The sequence below is a fragment of the Procambarus clarkii genome, chromosome 12 (assembly GCF_040958095.1).
Source record: "Procambarus clarkii isolate CNS0578487 chromosome 12, FALCON_Pclarkii_2.0, whole genome shotgun sequence".
Lineage (NCBI taxonomy): Eukaryota > Metazoa > Arthropoda > Malacostraca > Decapoda > Cambaridae > Procambarus > Procambarus clarkii.
Window position 1 is genome coordinate 44,872,560 of NC_091161.1, and position 25,504 is coordinate 44,898,063.

General features: G+C 42.0%; 6 pseudogenes; all 6 read right to left on the minus strand.

The window, feature by feature from the left end:
* Nucleotides 1–896: 896 nt before the first annotated feature.
* Nucleotides 897–2,001, minus strand: LOC123772932 (pre-mRNA-splicing factor 38A pseudogene; annotated as a pseudogene).
* A 3,403-nt stretch (nucleotides 2,002–5,404) lies between these two features.
* On the minus strand, nucleotides 5,405–6,509 carry LOC123752134 (pre-mRNA-splicing factor 38A pseudogene; annotated as a pseudogene).
* A 3,415-nt stretch (nucleotides 6,510–9,924) lies between these two features.
* LOC123747919 (pre-mRNA-splicing factor 38A pseudogene) lies at nucleotides 9,925–11,029 on the minus strand (annotated as a pseudogene).
* A 3,416-nt stretch (nucleotides 11,030–14,445) lies between these two features.
* Nucleotides 14,446–15,550, minus strand: LOC123747917 (pre-mRNA-splicing factor 38A pseudogene; annotated as a pseudogene).
* Nucleotides 15,551–18,476: 2,926 nt separating this feature from the next.
* LOC138364031 (pre-mRNA-splicing factor 38A pseudogene) lies at nucleotides 18,477–19,581 on the minus strand (annotated as a pseudogene).
* A 3,414-nt stretch (nucleotides 19,582–22,995) lies between these two features.
* LOC138364032 (pre-mRNA-splicing factor 38A pseudogene) lies at nucleotides 22,996–24,100 on the minus strand (annotated as a pseudogene).
* Nucleotides 24,101–25,504: the final 1,404 nt, after the last annotated feature.

Consider the following 25,504-nt stretch of genomic DNA (forward strand, 5'->3'; position numbering starts at 1 on the left):
CATAACGAACCCAGAGTCTGTTAGTGCAGACTACTTATCATATGCCTCTGTATGACTAACCATCCTGTGTGATGGGGAATTTTTAGCATCACGTAACTAGCTTTTTGACACTGTACTCCCCTTCATGTAGTCTAGGGTAGCTGCACAAATGCAGATGTACCTAATGTATTAATAAAAAAAGGAATACCTCCATACACCTATTCTTGTAATGGTAGTGCTTACATATTTGCACTTTAACATACACATCAAAAGTATGTTAAAGTAACACGCACACACACAGACCAGAACAACCCCACACATGCACATAACCACCCACATACATTAAGCATTTTTACTTAATTTAAAATAGAAACGTTTAAAAACATTAGTTATACGTTTGCACCAAAGGTCCATGAATTGAGTGACTGAAATTAACGTATTTTATATGTTAAAAACGACTTTATATAAATACCTTATATAAATGTCACCTTTCTGCGACCAACGTCAAAAACACATTTAAGATGGTTTTCACATTTTTCATCCAGATGAAGACCCTAATCGCAGCTACTCTCCAAGCACCAGGCGCTAAGATATTTAAATATTTTATTTGTACTTGAATAAAGGTACATATTATTCTTTGGGATGGTAAATAATGAGTTGTAAATAATAGCATTCATTTATTACAACAGTGTTTATTAATACATAGTTCTTATAAGACAAAAACGTGAATACAGGTCTTCAAATACATACAAGAGTCCAAAGAAGGCTTCGTGTATAATGATAACACAGGAAGCTTGAGGTTCATATGAGGCGGCAGTCAAGTGTGAGGTCAACTCATGAGAGGGCAGTGAGATATTTGTGATGTTGCAAGTCAAACGGAGCACTGTCAGCTCCTACCACATCCTCAAAAAGGTATCTCATTTACTACGTCCACTGCGATATTGTTTTCCTTTGCGTTCACAACGATTCCAATCCCTTCCTCTCTCTCTATTTGATTCTCTTTCTCCACGATTTTTTCGGTGATGGGGAAGATGGACTGGAGATCCTCGTCGCTGACGTTGTTCTGATCTGCTGCGATGTCTCTTTCTCGACCTTTCCTTCCCTCTTTCATGATCTGTCTCCTGTGAGTGACTTCTGCGAAGCTTTTCTCTTTCTTTGTCACATGGAAGGCCTCGGTGTGGGGAGCGAGAGTGGCCTCTGCCATCCTGGTCGTCACAGAGTGTTGTTCGGGATGGCTCTACTGGATCATTTCTTGGTCTTGGTGGAGGAAAGATGTCCTCCTCATCACTTTCCCTCTCGTGGTTGTCCAAATCATCATTTAATACGGATACTCGTCCTTTAAGCTCGTTGTTGACTTCATGAATCGGTCTCTTTTGGATCCTCGGTAAAATTATATCACATGAACATTCATCTCTTAATAAACAATCAATATATTCATCCATGTGAGTAAACTGGAACTGGCCGGAACGGTCAATAACGCGTAGTTTTCTAAAGTCATTAAGGAGAGGTTCCAGGTACTTGTAACAATTCAGTGATCCACATACAAGCCTCAAGTAAAATGCCCCCAAAGCACGAGCATACTTAAAATCCTCTTGTGTGATGAATTCTATAATTATGTCAGTCTCAGGTTGGATCTGGAGCATCTTTAGCACGAGACATAGGAATGGCGTGGGTTTGCTGTTGGCTCCGTGAACACCACCAATACACCTGAGGGCTATTGCTTTGTCGACTAGTAATTCCGCCGAGAGGGCAAAGCATTCTTCTTTCCAGTACCTAGAGTCGTATATCCTAGTTCTTATAATTTTCTCAACTAAATACTGGGGGTTTGTGCCGTGAGTGGCCCGGGCTTCCCTGATCGTGCGGTTGGCCATGTCGCCTACTGATTACAGAGCCCATGTTTGATTGATTGATGAAGATTAAGCCACCCAAAAGGTGGCACGGGCATGAATAGCCCGTAAGTGGTGGCCCTTTTAAGCCATTACCAGTATCAAGAGCTGATACTGGAGATCTGTGGAGGTGCGAATGCACCCTGCATGATGGGAGATGTTTCCCTTGTGAATATGTTAAGATGAAGATGAAGCCGTAAGTGGTGGCCCTTTTGAGCCATCACCAGTATCAATAGATGATACTGGAGACCTGTGGAGGTGCGACTGCACCCAGCGTGACGGGAGATGTCTCCCGGTGGTGATGAGGAAGAGAGAGAGAGAGAGAGAAGATTAAGCCACCCAAAAGGTGGCTTGGGCATGAATAGCCCATAAGTGGTGGCCCTTTTGAGCCATTTCCAGTATCAATAGATGATACTGGAGATCTGTGGAGGTGCGACTGCACCCTGCGTGACGGGAGATGTCTGTACATATTCTGATTGATTGATTGATGAAGATTAAGCCACCCAAGAGGTGGCACGGGCATGAATAGCCCGTAAGTGGTGGCCCTTTCGAGCCATTACCAGTATCAAAAGATGATACTGGAGATCTGTGGAGGCGCAACTGCACCCAGCGTGACGGGAGATGTCTCCCGGACCAAGTGGTGAGCCCATGTTTAAGATGGAGGCGTATTTATTAGTGTCCTAGAGAAGAGGGTAGGAGTCAGGTGTCAGTGAGGGATAGAAGAGGGGTGGGGAGGAGGAGCAAGATTATGAGAGCATATGAACATAAAAACAGAGATAACTGCAGAAGGCCTATTGGCCCGTACGAGGCAGCTCCTATTTATAAGAATTTATAAGAACATAAGAACAAAGGCAACTGCAAAAGGCCTATTGGCCCTTACGAGGCAGCTCCTATCTATAACCACCCAATCCCACTCATAAACATGTCCATCCCGCGCTTGAAACAATCGAGGAACCCCACCTCCACCACGTTATGCGGTAATTGGTTCCACAAATCAACAACCCTGTTACCGAACCAGTATTTACCCAAGTCTTTCCTAAATCTAAATTTATCCAATTTATACCCATTGTTTCGTGTTCTGTCTTGTGTTGATACTTTTAATACCCTATTATTATTCCGTTTGTTGTGTCCATCAATCCACTTGTAAACATAAGAACATAGAACAAAGGCAACTGCAGAAGGCCTATTCGCCCATACGAGACAGCTCCTATTTATAACCACCCAATCCCACTCATACACGTCCAACCCATGCTTGAAACAATCGAGAGACCCCACCTCCACAATGTTACGTGGCAATTGGTTCCACAAATCAACACCCCTGTTACTGAACCAGTATTTACCCAAGTCTTTCCTAAATCTAAACTTATCCAATTTATACCCATTGTTTCGTGTTCTGTCTAGTGTTGATACTTTTAATACCCTATTAATATCCCCTTTGTTATGTCCATTCACCCACTTGTAAACCTCTATCATGTCACCCCAAACTCTTCACCTTTCCAGTGAATGCAATTTAAGCTTTGTTAATCTTTCTTCATATGAAAGATTTCTAATTTGGGGAATTAACTTAGTCATCTTACGCTGAACACGTTCAAGTGGATTTATATCCATTCTATAGTATTGCGACCAAAACTGAACTGCATAATCTAAATGGGGCCTAACCAGAGCAAGATATAAGAACAAAGGCAACTGCAGAAGGCCTATTGGCCCATTACGAGGCAGCTCCTATTTATAACCACCCAATCCCACTCATATACTTGTCCAACCCGCTCTTGAAACAATCGAGGGACCCCACCTCCAGCACGTTATGTGGTAATTGGTTCCACAAATCAACAACCCTGTTACTGAACTAGTATTTACCCAAGTCTTTCCTAAATCTAAACTTATCCAATTTATACCCATTGTTTCGAGTTCTGTCTTGTGTTGATACTTTTAATACCCTATTAATATCCCCTTTGTTATGTCCATTCACCCACTTGTAAACCTCTATCATGTCACCCCTAACACTTCGCCTTTCCAGTGAATGCAACTTAAGCTTTGTTAATCTTTCTTCATATGGAAGATTTCTAATTTGGGGAATTAACTTAGTCATCCTACGCTGGACACGTTCAAGTGAATTTATATCCATTTTACAATATGGCGACCAAAACTGAACTGCATAATCTAAATGGGGCCTAACTAGAGCAAGATATAGCTTGAGAACCACACCAGGTGTCTTGTTACTAACGCTGCGATTAATAAATCCAAGTGTCCGATTTGCCTTATTACGAACATTTATGCATTGATCCTTTTGTTTTAAATTCTTACTAATCATAACTCCCAGATCCCTTTCGCAATCTCAACACCATCTAGCTCGTATCTTGTAACTCTATCATCATTACCTAACCTCAGAACTTTACATTTATCAGCATTAAACTGCATCTGCCAATCCTTTGACCATTTCAAAACCCTATCTAGATGAACTTGAAGTGATAGTGAGTCCTCCTCCGAATTAATTTCCCTACCGATTTTCGTATCATCGGCAAATTTGCAAATGTTGCTACTCAAACCTGAATCTAAATCATTTATATATATATTAAACAACAGAGGTCCCAGGACCAACCCGTCCTCGACTCAAGTCCATTACATTCAGCGGTCAACCCCACAGACGCATTCATAAATTTTAACATGCTGTTCATTCAAAATGGGCTAACCATCCAGTGTGATGGGGAATTTTTAGCATCACGTAACTAGCTTTTTGACACTGTACTCCCCCTTCATGTAGTCTAGGGTAGCTGCACAAATGCAGATGTACCTAATGTATTAATAAAAAAAAGGAATACCTCCATACACCTATTCTTGTAATGGTAGTGCTTACATATTTGCACTTTAACATACACATCAAAAGTACACGCACACACACAGACCAGCACAACCCCACACATGCACAAAACCACCCACATACATTAAGCATTTTTACTTAATTTAAAATAGAAACGTTTAAAAACATTTGCTGGCGATGATTTTAAAAACATTAGTTATACGTTTGCACCAAAGGTCCATGAATTGAGTGACTGAAATTAACGTAATTTATGTTAAAAACGACTTTATATAAATGTCACCTTTCTGCGACCAACGTCAAAAACATCAAAAAACACATTTAAGATGGTTTTCACATTTTTCATCCAGATGAAGACCCTAATCACAGCTACTCTCCAAGCACCAGGCGCTAAGATATTTAAATATTTTATTTGTACTTGAATAAAGGTACATATTATTCTTTGGGATGGTAAATAATAGCATTCATTTATTACAAAAGTGTTTATTGAAGTACTTGTTTATTAATACATAGTTCTTATAAGACAGAAACGTGAATACAGGTCTTCAAATACATACAAGAGTCCAAAGAAGGCTTCGTGTATAATGATAACACAGGAAGCTTGAGGTTCATATGAGGCGGCAGTCAAGTGTGAGGTCAACTCATGAGAGGGCAGTGAGATATTTGTGATGTTGCAAGTCAAACGGAGCACTGTCAGCTCCTACCACATCCTCAAAAAGGTATCTCATTTACTACGTCCACTGCGATATTGTTTTCCTTTGCGTTCACAACGATTCCAATCCCTTCCTCTCTCTCTATTTGATTCTCTTTCTCCACGATTTTTTCGGTGATGGGGAAGATGGGCTGGAGATCCTCGTCGCTGACGTTGTTCTGATCTGCTGCGATGTCTCTTTCTCGACCTTTCCTTCCCTCTTTCATGATCTGTCTCCTGTGAGTGACTTCTGCGAAGCTTTTCTCTTTCTTTGTCACATGGAAGGCCTCGGTGTGGGGAGCGAGAGTGGCCTCTGCCATCCTGGTCGTCACAGAGTGTTGTTCGGGATGGCTCTACTGGATCATTTCTTGGTCTTGGTGGAGGAAAGATGTCCTCCTCATCACTTTCCCTCTCGTGGTTGTCCAAATCATCATTTAATACGGATACTCGTCCTTTAAGCTCGTTGTTGACTTCATGAATCGGTCTCTTTTGGATCCTCGGTAAAATTATATCACATGAACATTCATCTCTTAATAAACAATCAATATATTCATCCATGTGAGTAAACTGGAACTGGCCGGAACGGTCAATAACGCGTAGTTTTCTAAAGTCATTAAGGAGAGGTTCCAGGTACTTGTAACAATTCAGTGATCCACATACAAGCCTCAAGTAAAATGCCCCCAAAGCACGAGCATACTTAAAATCCTCTTGTGTGATGAATTCTATAATTATGTCAGTCTCAGGTTGGATCTGGAGCATCTTTAGCACGAGACATAGGAATGGCGTGGGTTTGCTGTTGGCTCCGTGAACACCACCAATACACCTGAGGGCTATTGCTTTGTCGACTAGTAATTCCGCCGAGAGGGCAAAGCATTCTTCTTTCCAGTACCTAGAGTCGTATATCCTAGTTCTTATAATTTTCTCAACTAAATACTGGGGGTTTGTGCCGTGAGTGGCCCGGGCTTCCCTGATCGTGCGGTTGGCCATGTCGCCTACTGATTACAGAGCCCATGTTTGATTGATTGATGAAGATTAAGCCACCCAAAAGGTGGCACGGGCATGAATAGCCCGTAAGTGGTGGCCCTTTTAAGCCATTACCAGTATCAAGAGCTGATACTGGAGATCTGTGGAGGTGCGAATGCACCCTGCATGATGGGAGATGTTTCCCTTGTGAATATGTTAAGATGAAGATGAAGCCGTAAGTGGTGGCCCTTTTGAGCCATCACCAGTATCAATAGATGATACTGGAGACCTGTGGAGGTGCGACTGCACCCAGCGTGACGGGAGATGTCTCCCGGTGGTGATGAGGAAGAGAGAGAGAGAGAGAGAAGATTAAGCCACCCAAAAGGTGGCTTGGGCATGAATAGCCCATAAGTGGTGGCCCTTTTGAGCCATTTCCAGTATCAATAGATGATACTGGAGATCTGTGGAGGTGCGACTGCACCCTGCGTGACGGGAGATGTCTGTACATATTCTGATTGATTGATTGATGAAGATTAAGCCACCCAAGAGGTGGCACGGGCATGAATAGCCCGTAAGTGGTGGCCCTTTCGAGCCATTACCAGTATCAAAAGATGATACTGGAGATCTGTGGAGGCGCAACTGCACCCAGCGTGACGGGAGATGTCTCCCGGACCAAGTGGTGACCAAATGGTGAGCCCATGTTTAAGATGGAGGCGTATTTATTAGTGTCCTAGAGAAGAGGGTAGGAGTCAGGTGTCAGTGAGGGATAGAAGAGGGGTGGGGAGGAGGAGCAAGATTATGAGAGCATATGAACATAAAAACAGAGATAACTGCAGAAGGCCTATTGGCCCGTACGAGGCAGCTCCTATTTATAAGAATTTATAAGAACATAAGAACAAAGGCAACTGCAAAAGGCCTATTGGCCCTTACGAGGCAGCTCCTATCTATAACCACCCAATCCCACTCATAAACATGTCCATCCCGCGCTTGAAACAATCGAGGAACCCCACCTCCACCACGTTATGCGGTAATTGGTTCCACAAATCAACAACCCTGTTACCGAACCAGTATTTACCCAAGTCTTTCCTAAATCTAAATTTATCCAATTTATACCCATTGTTTCGTGTTCTGTCTTGTGTTGATACTTTTAATACCCTATTATTATTCCGTTTGTTGTGTCCATCAATCCACTTGTAAACATAAGAACATAGAACAAAGGCAACTGCAGAAGGCCTATTGGCCCATACGAGACAGCTCCTATTTATAACCACCCAATCCCACTCATACACGTCCAACCCATGCTTGAAACAATCGAGAGACCCCTACCTCCACAATGTTACGTGGCAATTGGTTCCACAAATCAACAACCCTGTTACTGAACCAGTATTTACCCAAGTCTTTCCTAAATCTAAACTTATCCAATTTATACCCATTGTTTCGTGTTCTGTCTAGTGTTGATACTTTTAATACCCTATTAATATCCCCTTTGTTATGTCCATTCATCCACTTGTAAACCTCTATCATGTCACCCCAAACTCTTCACCTTTCCAGTGAATGCAATTTAAGCTTTGTTAATCTTTCTTCATATGAAAGATTTCTAATTTGGGGAATTAACTTAGTCATCTTACGCTGAACACGTTCAAGTGGATTTATATCCATTCTATAGTATTGCGACCAAAACTGAACTGCATAATCTAAATGGGGCCTAACCAGAGCAAGATATAAGAACAAAGGCAACTGCAGAAGGCCTATTGGCCCATTACGAGGCAGCTCCTATTTATAACCACCCAATCCCACTCATATACTTGTCCAACCCGCTCTTGAAACAATCGAGGGACCCCACCTCCAGCACGTTATGTGGTAATTGGTTCCACAAATCAACAACCCTGTTACTGAACTAGTATTTACCCAAGTCTTTCCTAAATCTAAACTTATCCAATTTATACCCATTGTTTCGAGTTCTGTCTTGTGTTGATACTTTTAATACCCTATTAATATCCCCTTTGTTATGTCCATTCACCCACTTGTAAACCTCTATCATGTCACCCCTAACACTTCGCCTTTCCAGTGAATGCAACTTAAGCTTTGTTAATCTTTCTTCATATGGAAGATTTCTAATTTGGGGAATTAACTTAGTCATCCTACGCTGGACACGTTCAAGTGAATTTATATCCATTTTACAATATGGCGACCAAAACTGAACTGCATAATCTAAATGGGGCCTAACTAGAGCAAGATATAGCTTGAGAACCACACCAGGTGTCTTGTTACTAACGCTGCGATTAATAAATCCAAGTGTCCGATTTGCCTTATTACGAACATTTATGCATTGATCCTTTTGTTTTAAATTCTTACTAATCATAACTCCCAGATCCCTTTCGCAATCTCAACACCATCTAGCTCGTATCTTGTAACTCTATCATCATTACCTAACCTCAGAACTTTACATTTATCAGCATTAAACTGCATCTGCCAATCCTTTGACCATTTCAAAACCCTATCTAGATGAACTTGAAGTGATAGTGAGTCCTCCTCCGAATTAATTTCCCTACCGATTTTCGTATCATCGGCAAATTTGCAAATGTTGCTACTCAAACCTGAATCTAAATCATTTATATATATATTAAACAACAGAGGTCCCAGGACCAACCCGTCCTCGACTCAAGTCCATTACATTCAGCGGTCAACCCCACAGACGCATTCATAAATTTTAACATGCTGTTCATTCAAAATGGGCTAACCATCCAGTGTGATGGGGAATTTTTAGCATCACGTAACTAGCTTTTTGACACTGTACTCCCCCTTCATGTAGTCTAGGGTAGCTGCACAAATGCAGATGTACCTAATGTATTAATAAAAAAAAGGAATACCTCCATACACCTATTCTTGTAATGGTAGTGCTTACATATTTGCACTTTAACATACACATCAAAAGTACACGCACACACACAGACCAGCACAACCCCACACATGCACAAAACCACCCACATACATTAAGCATTTTTACTTAATTTAAAATAGAAACGTTTAAAAACATTTGCTGGCGATGATTTTAAAAACATTAGTTATACGTTTGCACCAAAGGTCCATGAATTGAGTGACTGAAATTAACGTAATTTATGTTAAAAACGACTTTATATAAATGTCACCTTTCTGCGACCAACGTCAAAAACATCAAAAAACACATTTAAGATGGTTTTCACATTTTTCATCCAGATGAAGACCCTAATCACAGCTACTCTCCAAGCACCAGGCGCTAAGATATTTAAATATTTTATTTGTACTTGAATAAAGGTACATATTATTCTTTGGGATGGTAAATAATAGCATTCATTTATTACAACAGTGTTTATTGAAGTACTTGTTTATTAATACATAGTTCTTATAAGACAGAAACGTGAATACAGGTCTTCAAATACATACAAGAGTCCAAAGAAGGCTTCGTGTATAATGATAACACAGGAAGCTTGAGGTTCATATGAGGCGGCAGTCAAGTGTGAGGTCAACTCATGAGAGGGCAGTGAGATATTTGTGATGTTGCAAGTCAAACGGAGCACTGTCAGCTCCTACCACATCCTCAAAAAGGTATCTCATTTACTACGTCCACTGCGATATTGTTTTCCTTTGCGTTCACAACGATTCCAATCCCTTCCTCTCTCTCTATTTGATTCTCTTTCTCCACGATTTTTTCGGTGATGGGGAAGATGGGCTGGAGATCCTCGTCGCTGACGTTGTTCTGATCTGCTGCGATGTCTCTTTCTCGACCTTTCCTTCCCTCTTTCATGATCTGTCTCCTGTGAGTGACTTCTGCGAAGCTTTTCTCTTTCTTTGTCACATGGAAGGCCTCGGTGTGGGGAGCGAGAGTGGCCTCTGCCATCCTGGTCGTCACAGAGTGTTGTTCGGGATGGCTCTACTGGATCATTTCTTGGTCTTGGTGGAGGAAAGATGTCCTCCTCATCACTTTCCCTCTCGTGGTTGTCCAAATCATCATTTAATACGGATACTCGTCCTTTAAGCTCGTTGTTGACTTCATGAATCGGTCTCTTTTGGATCCTCGGTAAAATTATATCACATGAACATTCATCTCTTAATAAACAATCAATATATTCATCCATGTGAGTAAACTGGAACTGGCCGGAACGGTCAATAACGCGTAGTTTTCTAAAGTCATTAAGGAGAGGTTCCAGGTACTTGTAACAATTCAGTGATCCACATACAAGCCTCAAGTAAAATGCCCCCAAAGCACGAGCATACTTAAAATCCTCTTGTGTGATGAATTCTATAATTATGTCAGTCTCAGGTTGGATCTGGAGCATCTTTAGCACGAGACATAGGAATGGCGTGGGTTTGCTGTTGGCTCCGTGAACACCACCAATACACCTGAGGGCTATTGCTTTGTCGACTAGTAATTCCGCCGAGAGGGCAAAGCATTCTTCTTTCCAGTACCTAGAGTCGTATATCCTAGTTCTTATAATTTTCTCAACTAAATACTGGGGGTTTGTGCCGTGAGTGGCCCGGGCTTCCCTGATCGTGCGGTTGGCCATGTCGCCTACTGATTACAGAGCCCATGTTTGATTGATTGATGAAGATTAAGCCACCCAAAAGGTGGCACGGGCATGAATAGCCCGTAAGTGGTGGCCCTTTTAAGCCATTACCAGTATCAAGAGCTGATACTGGAGATCTGTGGAGGTGCGAATGCACCCTGCATGATGGGAGATGTTTCCCTTGTGAATATGTTAAGATGAAGATGAAGCCGTAAGTGGTGGCCCTTTTGAGCCATCACCAGTATCAATAGATGATACTGGAGACCTGTGGAGGTGCGACTGCACCCAGCGTGACGGGAGATGTCTCCCGGTGGTGATGAGGAAGAGAGAGAGAGAGAGAGAAGATTAAGCCACCCAAAAGGTGGCTTGGGCATGAATAGCCCATAAGTGGTGGCCCTTTTGAGCCATTTCCAGTATCAATAGATGATACTGGAGATCTGTGGAGGTGCGACTGCACCCTGCGTGACGGGAGATGTCTGTACATATTCTGATTGATTGATTGATGAAGATTAAGCCACCCAAGAGGTGGCACGGGCATGAATAGCCCGTAAGTGGTGGCCCTTTCGAGCCATTACCAGTATCAAAAGATGATACTGGAGATCTGTGGAGGCGCAACTGCACCCAGCGTGACGGGAGATGTCTCCCGGACCAAGTGGTGACCAAATGGTGAGCCCATGTTTAAGATGGAGGCGTATTTATTAGTGTCCTAGAGAAGAGGGTAGGAGTCAGGTGTCAGTGAGGGATAGAAGAGGGGTGGGGAGGAGGAGCAAGATTATGAGAGCATATGAACATAAAAACAGAGATAACTGCAGAAGGCCTATTGGCCCGTACGAGGCAGCTCCTATTTATAAGAATTTATAAGAACATAAGAACAAAGGCAACTGCAAAAGGCCTATTGGCCCTTACGAGGCAGCTCCTATCTATAACCACCCAATCCCACTCATAAACATGTCCATCCCGCGCTTGAAACAATCGAGGAACCCCACCTCCACCACGTTATGCGGTAATTGGTTCCACAAATCAACAACCCTGTTACCGAACCAGTATTTACCCAAGTCTTTCCTAAATCTAAATTTATCCAATTTATACCCATTGTTTCGTGTTCTGTCTTGTGTTGATACTTTTAATACCCTATTATTATTCCGTTTGTTGTGTCCATCAATCCACTTGTAAACATAAGAACATAGAACAAAGGCAACTGCAGAAGGCCTATTGGCCCATACGAGACAGCTCCTATTTATAACCACCCAATCCCACTCATACACGTCCAACCCATGCTTGAAACAATCGAGAGACCCCTACCTCCACAATGTTACGTGGCAATTGGTTCCACAAATCAACAACCCTGTTACTGAACCAGTATTTACCCAAGTCTTTCCTAAATCTAAACTTATCCAATTTATACCCATTGTTTCGTGTTCTGTCTAGTGTTGATACTTTTAATACCCTATTAATATCCCCTTTGTTATGTCCATTCATCCCACTTGTAAACCTCTATCATGTCACCCCAAACTCTTCACCTTTCCAGTGAATGCAATTTAAGCTTTGTTAATCTTTCTTCATATGAAAGATTTCTAATTTGGGGAATTAACTTAGTCATCTTACGCTGAACACGTTCAAGTGGATTTATATCCATTCTATAGTATTGCGACCAAAACTGAACTGCATAATCTAAATGGGGCCTAACCAGAGCAAGATATAAGAACAAAGGCAACTGCAGAAGGCCTATTGGCCCATTACGAGGCAGCTCCTATTTATAACCACCCAATCCCACTCATATACTTGTCCAACCCGCTCTTGAAACAATCGAGGGACCCCACCTCCAGCACGTTATGTGGTAATTGGTTCCACAAATCAACAACCCTGTTACTGAACTAGTATTTACCCAAGTCTTTCCTAAATCTAAACTTATCCAATTTATACCCATTGTTTCGAGTTCTGTCTTGTGTTGATACTTTTAATACCCTATTAATATCCCCTTTGTTATGTCCATTCACCCACTTGTAAACCTCTATCATGTCACCCCTAACACTTCGCCTTTCCAGTGAATGCAACTTAAGCTTTGTTAATCTTTCTTCATATGGAAGATTTCTAATTTGGGGAATTAACTTAGTCATCCTACGCTGGACACGTTCAAGTGAATTTATATCCATTTTACAATATGGCGACCAAAACTGAACTGCATAATCTAAATGGGGCCTAACTAGAGCAAGATATAGCTTGAGAACCACACCAGGTGTCTTGTTACTAACGCTGCGATTAATAAATCCAAGTGTCCGATTTGCCTTATTACGAACATTTATGCATTGATCCTTTTGTTTTAAATTCTTACTAATCATAACTCCCAGATCCCTTTCGCAATCTCAACACCATCTAGCTCGTATCTTGTAACTCTATCATCATTACCTAACCTCAGAACTTTACATTTATCAGCATTAAACTGCATCTGCCAATCCTTTGACCATTTCAAAACCCTATCTAGATGAACTTGAAGTGATAGTGAGTCCTCCTCCGAATTAATTTCCCTACCGATTTTCGTATCATCGGCAAATTTGCAAATGTTGCTACTCAAACCTGAATCTAAATCATTTATATATATATTAAACAACAGAGGTCCCAGGACCAACCCGTCCTCGACTCAAGTCCATTACATTCAGCGGTCAACCCCACAGACGCATTCATAAATTTTAACATGCTGTTCATTCAAAATGGGCTAACCATCCAGTGTGATGGGGAATTTTTAGCATCACGTAACTAGCTTTTTGACACTGTACTCCCCCTTCATGTAGTCTAGGGTAGCTGCACAAATGCAGATGTACCTAATGTATTAATAAAAAAAAGGAATACCTCCATACACCTATTCTTGTAATGGTAGTGCTTACATATTTGCACTTTAACATACACATCAAAAGTACACGCACACACACAGACCAGCACAACCCCACACATGCACAAAACCACCCACATACATTAAGCATTTTTACTTAATTTAAAATAGAAACGTTTAAAAACATTTGCTGGCGATGATTTTAAAAACATTAGTTATACGTTTGCACCAAAGGTCCATGAATTGAGTGACTGAAATTAACGTAATTTATGTTAAAAACGACTTTATATAAATGTCACCTTTCTGCGACCAACGTCAAAAACATCAAAAAACACATTTAAGATGGTTTTCACATTTTTCATCCAGATGAAGACCCTAATCACAGCTACTCTCCAAGCACCAGGCGCTAAGATATTTAAATATTTTATTTGTACTTGAATAAAGGTACATATTATTCTTTGGGATGGTAAATAATAGCATTCATTTATTACAACAGTGTTTATTGAAGTACTTGTTTATTAATACATAGTTCTTATAAGACAGAAACGTGAATACAGGTCTTCAAATACATACAAGAGTCCAAAGAAGGCTTCGTGTATAATGATAACACAGGAAGCTTGAGGTTCATATGAGGCGGCAGTCAAGTGTGAGGTCAACTCATGAGAGGGCAGTGAGATATTTGTGATGTTGCAAGTCAAACGGAGCACTGTCAGCTCCTACCACATCCTCAAAAAGGTATCTCATTTACTACGTCCACTGCGATATTGTTTTCCTTTGCGTTCACAACGATTCCAATCCCTTCCTCTCTCTCTATTTGATTCTCTTTCTCCACGATTTTTTCGGTGATGGGGAAGATGGGCTGGAGATCCTCGTCGCTGACGTTGTTCTGATCTGCTGCGATGTCTCTTTCTCGACCTTTCCTTCCCTCTTTCATGATCTGTCTCCTGTGAGTGACTTCTGCGAAGCTTTTCTCTTTCTTTGTCACATGGAAGGCCTCGGTGTGGGGAGCGAGAGTGGCCTCTGCCATCCTGGTCGTCACAGAGTGTTGTTCGGGATGGCTCTACTGGATCATTTCTTGGTCTTGGTGGAGGAAAGATGTCCTCCTCATCACTTTCCCTCTCGTGGTTGTCCAAATCATCATTTAATACGGATACTCGTCCTTTAAGCTCGTTGTTGACTTCATGAATCGGTCTCTTTTGGATCCTCGGTAAAATTATATCACATGAACATTCATCTCTTAATAAACAATCAATATATTCATCCATGTGAGTAAACTGGAACTGGCCGGAACGGTCAATAACGCGTAGTTTTCTAAAGTCATTAAGGAGAGGTTCCAGGTACTTGTAACAATTCAGTGATCCACATACAAGCCTCAAGTAAAATGCCCCCAAAGCACGAGCATACTTAAAATCCTCTTGTGTGATGAATTCTATAATTATGTCAGTCTCAGGTTGGATCTGGAGCATCTTTAGCACGAGACATAGGAATGGCGTGGGTTTGCTGTTGGCTCCGTGAACACCACCAATACACCTGAGGGCTATTGCTTTGTCGACTAGTAATTCCGCCGAGAGGGCAAAGCATTCTTCTTTCCAGTACCTAGAGTCGTATATCCTAGTTCTTATAATTTTCTCAACTAAATACTGGGGGTTTGTGCCGTGAGTGGCCCGGGCTTCCCTGATCGTGCGGTTGGCCATGTCGCCTACTGATTACAGAGCCCATGTTTGATTGATTGATGAAGATTAAGCCACCCAAAAGGTGGCACGGGCATGAATAGCCCGTAAGTGGTGGCCCTTTTAAGCCATTACCAGTATCAAGAGCTGATACTGGAGATCTGTGGAGGTGCGAATGCACCCTGCATGATGGGAGATGTTTCCCTTGTGAATATGTTAAGATGAAGATGAAGCCGTAAGTGGTGGCCCTTTTGAGCCATCACCAGTATCAATAGATGATACTGGAGACCTGTGGAGGTGCGACTGCACCCAGCGTGACGGGAGATGTCTCCCGGTGGTGATGAGGAAGAGAGAGAGAGAGAGAGAAGATTAAGCCACCCAAAAGGTGGCTTGGGCATGAATAGCCCATAAGTGGTGGCCCTTTTGAGCCATTTCCAGTATCAATAGATGATACTGGAGATCTGTGGAGGTGCGACTGCACCCTGCGTGACGGGAGATGTCTGTACATATTCTGATTGATTGATTGATGAAGATTAAGCCACCCAAGAGGTGGCACGGGCATGAATAGCCCGTAAGTGGTGGCCCTTTCGAGCCATTACCAGTATCAAAAGATGATACTGGAGATCTGTGGAGGCGCAACTGCACCCAGCGTGACGGGAGATGTCTCCCGGACCAAGTGGTGACCAAATGGTGAGCCCATGTTTAAGATGGAGGCGTATTTATTAGTGTCCTAGAGAAGAGGGTAGGAGTCAGGTGTCAGTGAGGGATAGAAGAGGGGTGGGGAGGAGGAGCAAGATTATGAGAGCATATGAACATAAAAACAGAGATAACTGCAGAAGGCCTATTGGCCCGTACGAGGCAGCTCCTATTTATAAGAATTTATAAGAACATAAGAACAAAGGCAACTGCAAAAGGCCTATTGGCCCTTACGAGGCAGCTCCTATCTATAACCACCCAATCCCACTCATAAACATGTCCATCCCGCGCTTGAAACAATCGAGGAACCCCACCTCCACCACGTTATGCGGTAATTGGTTCCACAAATCAACAACCCTGTTACCGAACCAGTATTTACCCAAGTCTTTCCTAAATCTAAATTTATCCAATTTATACCCATTGTTTCGTGTTCTGTCTTGTGTTGATACTTTTAATACCCTATTATTATTCCGTTTGTTGTGTCCATCAATCCACTTGTAAACATAAGAACATAGAACAAAGGCAACTGCAGAAGGCCTATTGGCCCATACGAGACAGCTCCTATTTATAACCACCCAATCCCACTCATACACGTCCAACCCATGCTTGAAACAATCGAGAGACCCCACCTCCACAATGTTACGTGGCAATTGGTTCCACAAATCAACAACCCTGTTACTGAACCAGTATTTACCCAAGTCTTTCCTAAATCTAAACTTATCCAATTTATACCCATTGTTTCGTGTTCTGTCTAGTGTTGATACTTTTAATACCCTATTAATATCCCCTTTGTTATGTCCATTCACCCACTTGTAAACCTCTATCATGTCACCCCAAACTCTTCACCTTTCCAGTGAATGCAATTTAAGCTTTGTTAATCTTTCTTCATATGGAAGATTTCTAATTTGGGGAATTAACTTAGTCATCCTACGCTGGACACGTTCAAGTGAATTTATATCCATTTTACAATATGGCGACCAAAACTGAACTGCATAATCTAAATGGGGCCTAACTAGAGCAAGATATAGCTTGAGAACCACACCAGGTGTCTTGTTACTAACGCTGCGATTAATAAATCCAAGTGTCCGATTTGCCTTATTACGAACATTTATGCATTGATCCTTTTGTTTTAAATTCTTACTAATCATAACTCCCAGATCCCTTTCGCAATCTCAACACCATCTAGCTCGTATCTTGTAACTCTATCATCATTACCTAACCTCAGAACTTTACATTTATCAGCATTAAACTGCATCTGCCAATCCTTTGACCATTTCAAAACCCTATCTAGATGAACTTGAAGTGATAGTGAGTCCTCCTCCGAATTAATTTCCCTACCGATTTTCGTATCATCGGCAAATTTGCAAATGTTGCTACTCAAACCTGAATCTAAATCATTTATATATATATTAAACAACAGAGGTCCCAGGACCAACCCGTCCTCGACTCAAGTCCATTACATTCAGCGGTCAACCCCACAGACGCATTCATAAATTTTAACATGCTGTTCATTCAAAATGGGCTAACCATCCAGTGTGATGGGGAATTTTTAGCATCACGTAACTAGCTTTTTGACACTGTACTCCCCCTTCATGTAGTCTAGGGTAGCTGCACAAATGCAGATGTACCTAATGTATTAATAAAAAAAAGGAATACCTCCATACACCTATTCTTGTAATGGTAGTGCTTACATATTTGCACTTTAACATACACATCAAAAGTACACGCACACACACAGACCAGCACAACCCCACACATGCACAAAACCACCCACATACATTAAGCATTTTTACTTAATTTAAAATAGAAACGTTTAAAAACATTTGCTGGCGATGATTTTAAAAACATTAGTTATACGTTTGCACCAAAGGTCCATGAATTGAGTGACTGAAATTAACGTAATTTATGTTAAAAACGACTTTATATAAATGTCACCTTTCTGCGACCAACGTCAAAAACATCAAAAAACACATTTAAGATGGTTTTCACATTTTTCATCCAGATGAAGACCCTAATCACAGCTACTCTCCAAGCACCAGGCGCTAAGATATTTAAATATTTTATTTGTACTTGAATAAAGGTACATATTATTCTTTGGGATGGTAAATAATAGCATTCATTTATTACAACAGTGTTTATTGAAGTACTTGTTTATTAATACATAGTTCTTATAAGACAGAAACGTGAATACAGGTCTTCAAATACATACAAGAGTCCAAAGAAGGCTTCGTGTATAATGATAACACAGGAAGCTTGAGGTTCATATGAGGCGGCAGTCAAGTGTGAGGTTCATATGAGGCGGCAGTCAAGTGTGAGGTCAACTCATGAGAGGGCAGTGAGATATTTGTGATGTTGCAAGTCAAACGGAGCACTGTCAGCTCCTACCACATCCTCAAAAAGGTATCTCATTTACTACGTCCACTGCGATATTGTTTTCCTTTGCGTTCACAACGATTCCAATCCCTTCCTCTCTCTCTATTTGATTCTCTTTCTCCACGATTTTTTCGGTGATGGGGAAGATGGGCTGGAGATCCTCGTCGCTGACGTTGTTCTGATCTGCTGCGATGTCTCTTTCTCGACCTTTCCTTCCCTCTTTCATGATCTGTCTCCTGTGAGTGACTTCTGCGAAGCTTTTCTCTTTCTTTGTCACATGGAAGGCCTCGGTGTGGGGAGCGAGAGTGGCCTCTGCCATCCTGGTCGTCACAGAGTGTTGTTCGGGATGGCTCTACTGGATCATTTCTTGGTCTTGGTGGAGGAAAGATGTCCTCCTCATCACTTTCCCTCTCGTGGTTGTCCAAATCATCATTTAATACGGATACTCGTCCTTTAAGCTCGTTGTTGACTTCATGAATCGGTCTCTTTTGGATCCTCGGTAAAATTATATCACATGAACATTCATCTCTTAATAAACAATCAATATATTCATCCATGTGAGTAAACTGGAACTGGCCGGAACGGTCAATAACGCGTAGTTTTCTAAAGTCATTAAGGAGAGGTTCCAGGTACTTGTAACAATTCAGTGATCCACATACAAGCCTCAAGTAAAATGCCCCCAAAGCACGAGCATACTTAAAATCCTCTTGTGTGATGAATTCTATAATTATGTCAGTCTCAGGTTGGATCTGGAGCATCTTTAGCACGAGACATAGGAATGGCGTGGGTTTGCTGTTGGCTCCGTGAACACCACCAATACACCTGAGGGCTATTGCTTTGTCGACTAGTAATTCCGCCGAGAGGGCAAAGCATTCTTCTTTCCAGTACCTAGAGTCGTATATCCTAGTTCTTATAATTTTCTCAACTAAATACTGGGGGTTTGTGCCGTGAGTGGCCCGGGCTTCCCTGATCGTGCGGTTGGCCATGTCGCCTACTGATTACAGAGCCCATGTTTGATTGATTGATGAAGATTAAGCCACCCAAAAGGTGGCACGGGCATGAATAGCCCGTAAGTGGTGGCCCTTTTAAGCCATTACCAGTATCAAGAGCTGATACTGGAGATCTGTGGAGGTGCGAATGCACCCTGCATGATGGGAGATGTTTCCCTTGTGAATATGTTAAGATGAAGATGAAGCCGTAAGTGGTGGCCCTTTTGAGCCATCACCAGTATCAATAGATGATACTGGAGACCTGTGGAGGTGCGACTGCACCCAGCGTGACGGGAGATGTCTCCCGGTGGTGATGAGGAAGAGAGAGAGAGAGAGAGAAGATTAAGCCACCCAAAAGGTGGCTTGGGCATGAATAGCCCATAAGTGGTGGCCCTTTTGAGCCATTTCCAGTATCAATAGATGATACTGGAGATCTGTGGAGGTGCGACTGCACCCTGCGTGACGGGAGATGTCTGTACATATTCTGATTGATTGATTGATGAAGATTAAGCCACCCAAGAGGTGGCACGGGCATGAATAGCCCGTAAGTGGTGGCCCTTTCGAGCCATTACCAGTATCAAAAGATGATACTGGAGATCTGTGGAGGCGCAACTGCACCCAGCGTGACGGGAGATGTCTCCCGGACCAAGTGGTGACCAAATGGTGAGCCCATGTTTAAGATGGAGGCGTATTTATTAGTGTCCTAGAGAAGAGGGTAGGAGTCAGGTGTCAGTGAGGGATAGAAGAGGGGTGGGGAGGAGGAGCAAGATTATGAGAGCATATGAACATAAAAACAGAGATAACTGCAGAAGGCCTATTGGCCCGTACGAGGCAGCTCCTATTTATAAGAATTTATAAGAACATAAGAACAAAGGCAACTGCAAAAGGCCTATTGGCCCTTACGAGGCAGCTCCTATCTATAACCACCCAATCCCACTCATAAACATGTCCATCCCGCGCTTGAAACAATCGAGGAACCCCACCTCCACCACGTTATGCGGTAATTGGTTCCACAAATCAACAACCCTGTTACCGAACCAGTATTTACCCAAGTCTTTCCTAAATCTAAATTTATCCAATTTATACCCATTGTTTCGTGTTCTGTCTTGTGTTGATACTTTTAATACCCTATTATTATTCCGTTTGTTGTGTCCATCAATCCACTTGTAAACATAAGAACATAGAACAAAGGCAACTGCAGAAGGCCTATTGGCCCATACGAGACAGCTCCTATTTATAACCACCCAATCCCACTCATACACGTCCAACCCATGCTTGAAACAATCGAGAGACCCCACCTCCACAATGTTACGTGGCAATTGGTTCCACAAATCAACAACCCTGTTACTGAACCAGTATTTACCCAAGTCTTTCCTAAATCTAAACTTATCCAATTTATACCCATTGTTTCGTGTTCTGTCTAGTGTTGATACTTTTAATACCCTATTAATATCCCCTTTGTTATGTCCATTCATCCACTTGTAAACCTCTATCATGTCACCCCAAACTCTTCACCTTTCCAGTGAATGCAATTTAAGCTTTGTTAATCTTTCTTCATATGAAAGATTTCTAATTTGGGGAATTAACTTAGTCATCTTACGCTGAACACGTTCAAGTGGATTTATATCCATTCTATAGTATTGCGACCAAAACTGAACTGCATAATCTAAATGGGGCCTAACCAGAGCAAGATATAAGAACAAAGGCAACTGCAGAAGGCCTATTGGCCCATTACGAGGCAGCTCCTATTTATAACCACCCAATCCCACTCATATACTTGTCCAACCCGCTCTTGAAACAATCGAGGGACCCCACCTCCAGCACGTTATGTGGTAATTGGTTCCACAAATCAACAACCCTGTTACTGAACTAGTATTTACCCAAGTCTTTCCTAAATCTAAACTTATCCAATTTATACCCATTGTTTCGAGTTCTGTCTTGTGTTGATACTTTTAATACCCTATTAATATCCCCTTTGTTATGTCCATTCACCCACTTGTAAACCTCTATCATGTCACCCCTAACACTTCGCCTTTCCAGTGAATGCAACTTAAGCTTTGTTAATCTTTCTTCATATGGAAGATTTCTAATTTGGGGAATTAACTTAGTCATCCTACGCTGGACACGTTCAAGTGAATTTATATCCATTTTACAATATGGCGACCAAAACTGAACTGCATAATCTAAATGGGGCCTAACTAGAGCAAGATATAGCTTGAGAACCACACCAGGTGTCTTGTTACTAACGCTGCGATTAATAAATCCAAGTGTCCGATTTGCCTTATTACGAACATTTATGCATTGATCCTTTTGTTTTAAATTCTTACTAATCATAACTCCCAGATCCCTTTCGCAATCTCAACACCATCTAGCTCGTATCTTGTAACTCTATCATCATTACCTAACCTCAGAACTTTACATTTATCAGCATTAAACTGCATCTGCCAATCCTTTGACCATTTCAAAACCCTATCTAGATGAACTTGAAGTGATAGTGAGTCCTCCTCCGAATTAATTTCCCTACCGATTTTCGTATCATCGGCAAATTTGCAAATGTTGCTACTCAAACCTGAATCTAAATCATTTATATATATATTAAACAACAGAGGTCCCAGGACCAACCCGTCCTCGACTCAAGTCCATTACATTCAGCGGTCAACCCCACAGACGCATTCATAAATTTTAACATGCTGTTCATTCAAAATGGGCTAACCATCCAGTGTGATGGGGAATTTTTAGCATCACGTAACTAGCTTTTTGACACTGTACTCCCCCTTCATGTAGTCTAGGGTAGCTGCACAAATGCAGATGTACCTAATGTATTAATAAAAAAAAGGAATACCTCCATACACCTATTCTTGTAATGGTAGTGCTTACATATTTGCACTTTAACATACACATCAAAAGTACACGCACACACACAGACCAGCACAACCCCACACATGCACAAAACCACCCACATACATTAAGCATTTTTACTTAATTTAAAATAGAAACGTTTAAAAACATTTGCTGGCGATGATTTTAAAAACATTAGTTATACGTTTGCACCAAAGGTCCATGAATTGAGTGACTGAAATTAACGTAATTTATGTTAAAAACGACTTTATATAAATGTCACCTTTCTGCGACCAACGTCAAAAACATCAAAAAACACATTTAAGATGGTTTTCACATTTTTCATCCAGATGAAGACCCTAATCACAGCTACTCTCCAAGCACCAGGCGCTAAGATATTTAAATATTTTATTTGTACTTGAATAAAGGTACATATTATTCTTTGGGATGGTAAATAATAGCATTCATTTATTACAACAGTGTTTATTGAAGTACTTGTTTATTAATACATAGTTCTTATAAGACAGAAACGTGAATACAGGTCTTCAAATACATACAAGAGTCCAAAGAAGGCTTCGTGTATAATGATAACACAGGAAGCTTGAGGTTCATATGAGGCGGCAGTCAAGTGTGAGGTCAACTCATGAGAGGGCAGTGAGATATTTGTGATGTTGCAAGTCAAACGGAGCACTGTCAGCTCCTACCACATCCTCAAAAAGGTATCTCATTTACTACGTCCACTGCGATATTGTTTTCCTTTGCGTTCACAACGATTCCAATCCCTTCCTCTCTCTCTATTTGATTCTCTTTCTCCACGATTTTTTCGGTGATGGGGAAGATGGGCTGGAGATCCTCGTCGCTGACGTTGTTCTGATCTGCTGCGATGTCTCTTTCTCGACCTTTCCTTCCCTCTTTCATGATCTGTCTCCTGTGAGTGACTTCTGCGAAGCTTTTCTCTTTCTTTGTCACATGGAAGGCCTCGGTGTGGGGAGCGAGAGTGGCCTCTGCCATCCTGGTCGTCACAGAGTGTTGTTCGGGATGGCTCTACTGGATCATTTCTTGGTCTTGGTGGAGGAAAGATGTCCTCCTCATCACTTTCCCTCTCGTGGTTGTCCAAATCATCATTTAATACGGATACTCGTCCTTTAAGCTCGTTGTTGACTTCATGAATCGGTCTCTTTTGGATCCTCGGTAAAATTATATCACATGAACATTCATCTCTTAATAAACAATCAATATATTCATCCATGTGAGTAAACTGGAACTGGCCGGAACGGTCAATAACGCGTAGTTTTCTAAAGTCATTAAGGAGAGGTTCCAGGTACTTGTAACAATTCAGTGATCCACATACAAGCCTCAAGTAAAATGCCCCCAAAGCACGAGCATACTTAAAATCCTCTTGTGTGATGAATTCTATAATTATGTCAGTCTCAGGTTGGATCTGGAGCATCTTTAGCACGAGACATAGGAATGGCGTGGGTTTGCTGTTGGCTCCGTGAACACCACCAATACACCTGAGGGCTATTGCTTTGTCGACTAGTAATTCCGCCGAGAGGGCAAAGCATTCTTCTTTCCAGTACCTAGAGTCGTATATCCTAGTTCTTATAATTTTCTCAACTAAATACTGGGGGTTTGTGCCGTGAGTGGCCCGGGCTTCCCTGATCGTGCGGTTGGCCATGTCGCCTACTGATTACAGAGCCCATGTTTGATTGATTGATGAAGATTAAGCCACCCAAAAGGTGGCACGGGCATGAATAGCCCGTAAGTGGTGGCCCTTTTAAGCCATTACCAGTATCAAGAGCTGATACTGGAGATCTGTGGAGGTGCGAATGCACCCTGCATGATGGGAGATGTTTCCCTTGTGAATATGTTAAGATGAAGATGAAGCCGTAAGTGGTGGCCCTTTTGAGCCATCACCAGTATCAATAGATGATACTGGAGACCTGTGGAGGTGCGACTGCACCCAGCGTGACGGGAGATGTCTCCCGGTGGTGATGAGGAAGAGAGAGAGAGAGAGAGAAGATTAAGCCACCCAAAAGGTGGCTTGGGCATGAATAGCCCATAAGTGGTGGCCCTTTTGAGCCATTTCCAGTATCAATAGATGATACTGGAGATCTGTGGAGGTGCGACTGCACCCTGCGTGACGGGAGATGTCTGTACATATTCTGATTGATTGATTGATGAAGATTAAGCCACCCAAGAGGTGGCACGGGCATGAATAGCCCGTAAGTGGTGGCCCTTTCGAGCCATTACCAGTCGATACCATCAAAAGATGATACTGGAGATCTGTGGAGGCGCAACTGCACCCAGCGTGACGGGAGATGTCTCCCGGACCAAGTGGTGACCAAATGGTGAGCCCATGTTTAAGATGGAGGCGTATTTATTAGTGTCCTAGAGAAGAGGGTAGGAGTCAGGTGTCAGTGAGGGATAGAAGAGGGGTGGGGAGGAGGAGCAAGATTATGAGAGCATATGAACATAAAAACAGAGATAACTGCAGAAGGCCTATTGGCCCGTACGAGGCAGCTCCTATTAATTATAAGAACATAAGAACAAAGGCAACTGCAAAAGGCCTATTGGCCCTTACGAGGCAGCTCCTATCTATAACCACCCAATCCCACTCATAAACATGTCCATCCCGCGCTTGAAACAATCGAGGAACCCCACCTCCACCACGTTATGCGGTAATTGGTTCCACAAATCAACAACCCTGTTACCGAACCAGTATTTACCCAAGTCTTTCCTAAATCTAAATTTATCCAATTTATACCCATTGTTTCGTGTTCTGTCTTGTGTTGATACTTTTAATACCCTATTATTATTCCGTTTGTTGTGTCCATCAATCCACTTGTAAACATAAGAACATAGAACAAAGGCAACTGCAGAAGGCCTATTGGCCCATACGAGACAGCTCCTATTTATAACCACCCAATCCCACTCATACACGTCCAACCCATGCTTGAAACAATCGAGAGACCCCACCTCCACAATGTTACATGGCAATTGGTTCCACAAATCAACAACCCTGTTACTGAACCAGTATTTACCCAAGTCTTTCCTAAATCTAAACTTATCCAATTTATACCCATTGTTTCGTGTTCTGTCTAGTGTTGATACTTTTAATACCCTATTAATATCCCCTTTGTTATGTCCATTCACCCACTTGTAAACCTCTATCATGTCACCCCAAACTCTTCACCTTTCCAGTGAATGCAATTTAAGCTTTGTTAATCTTT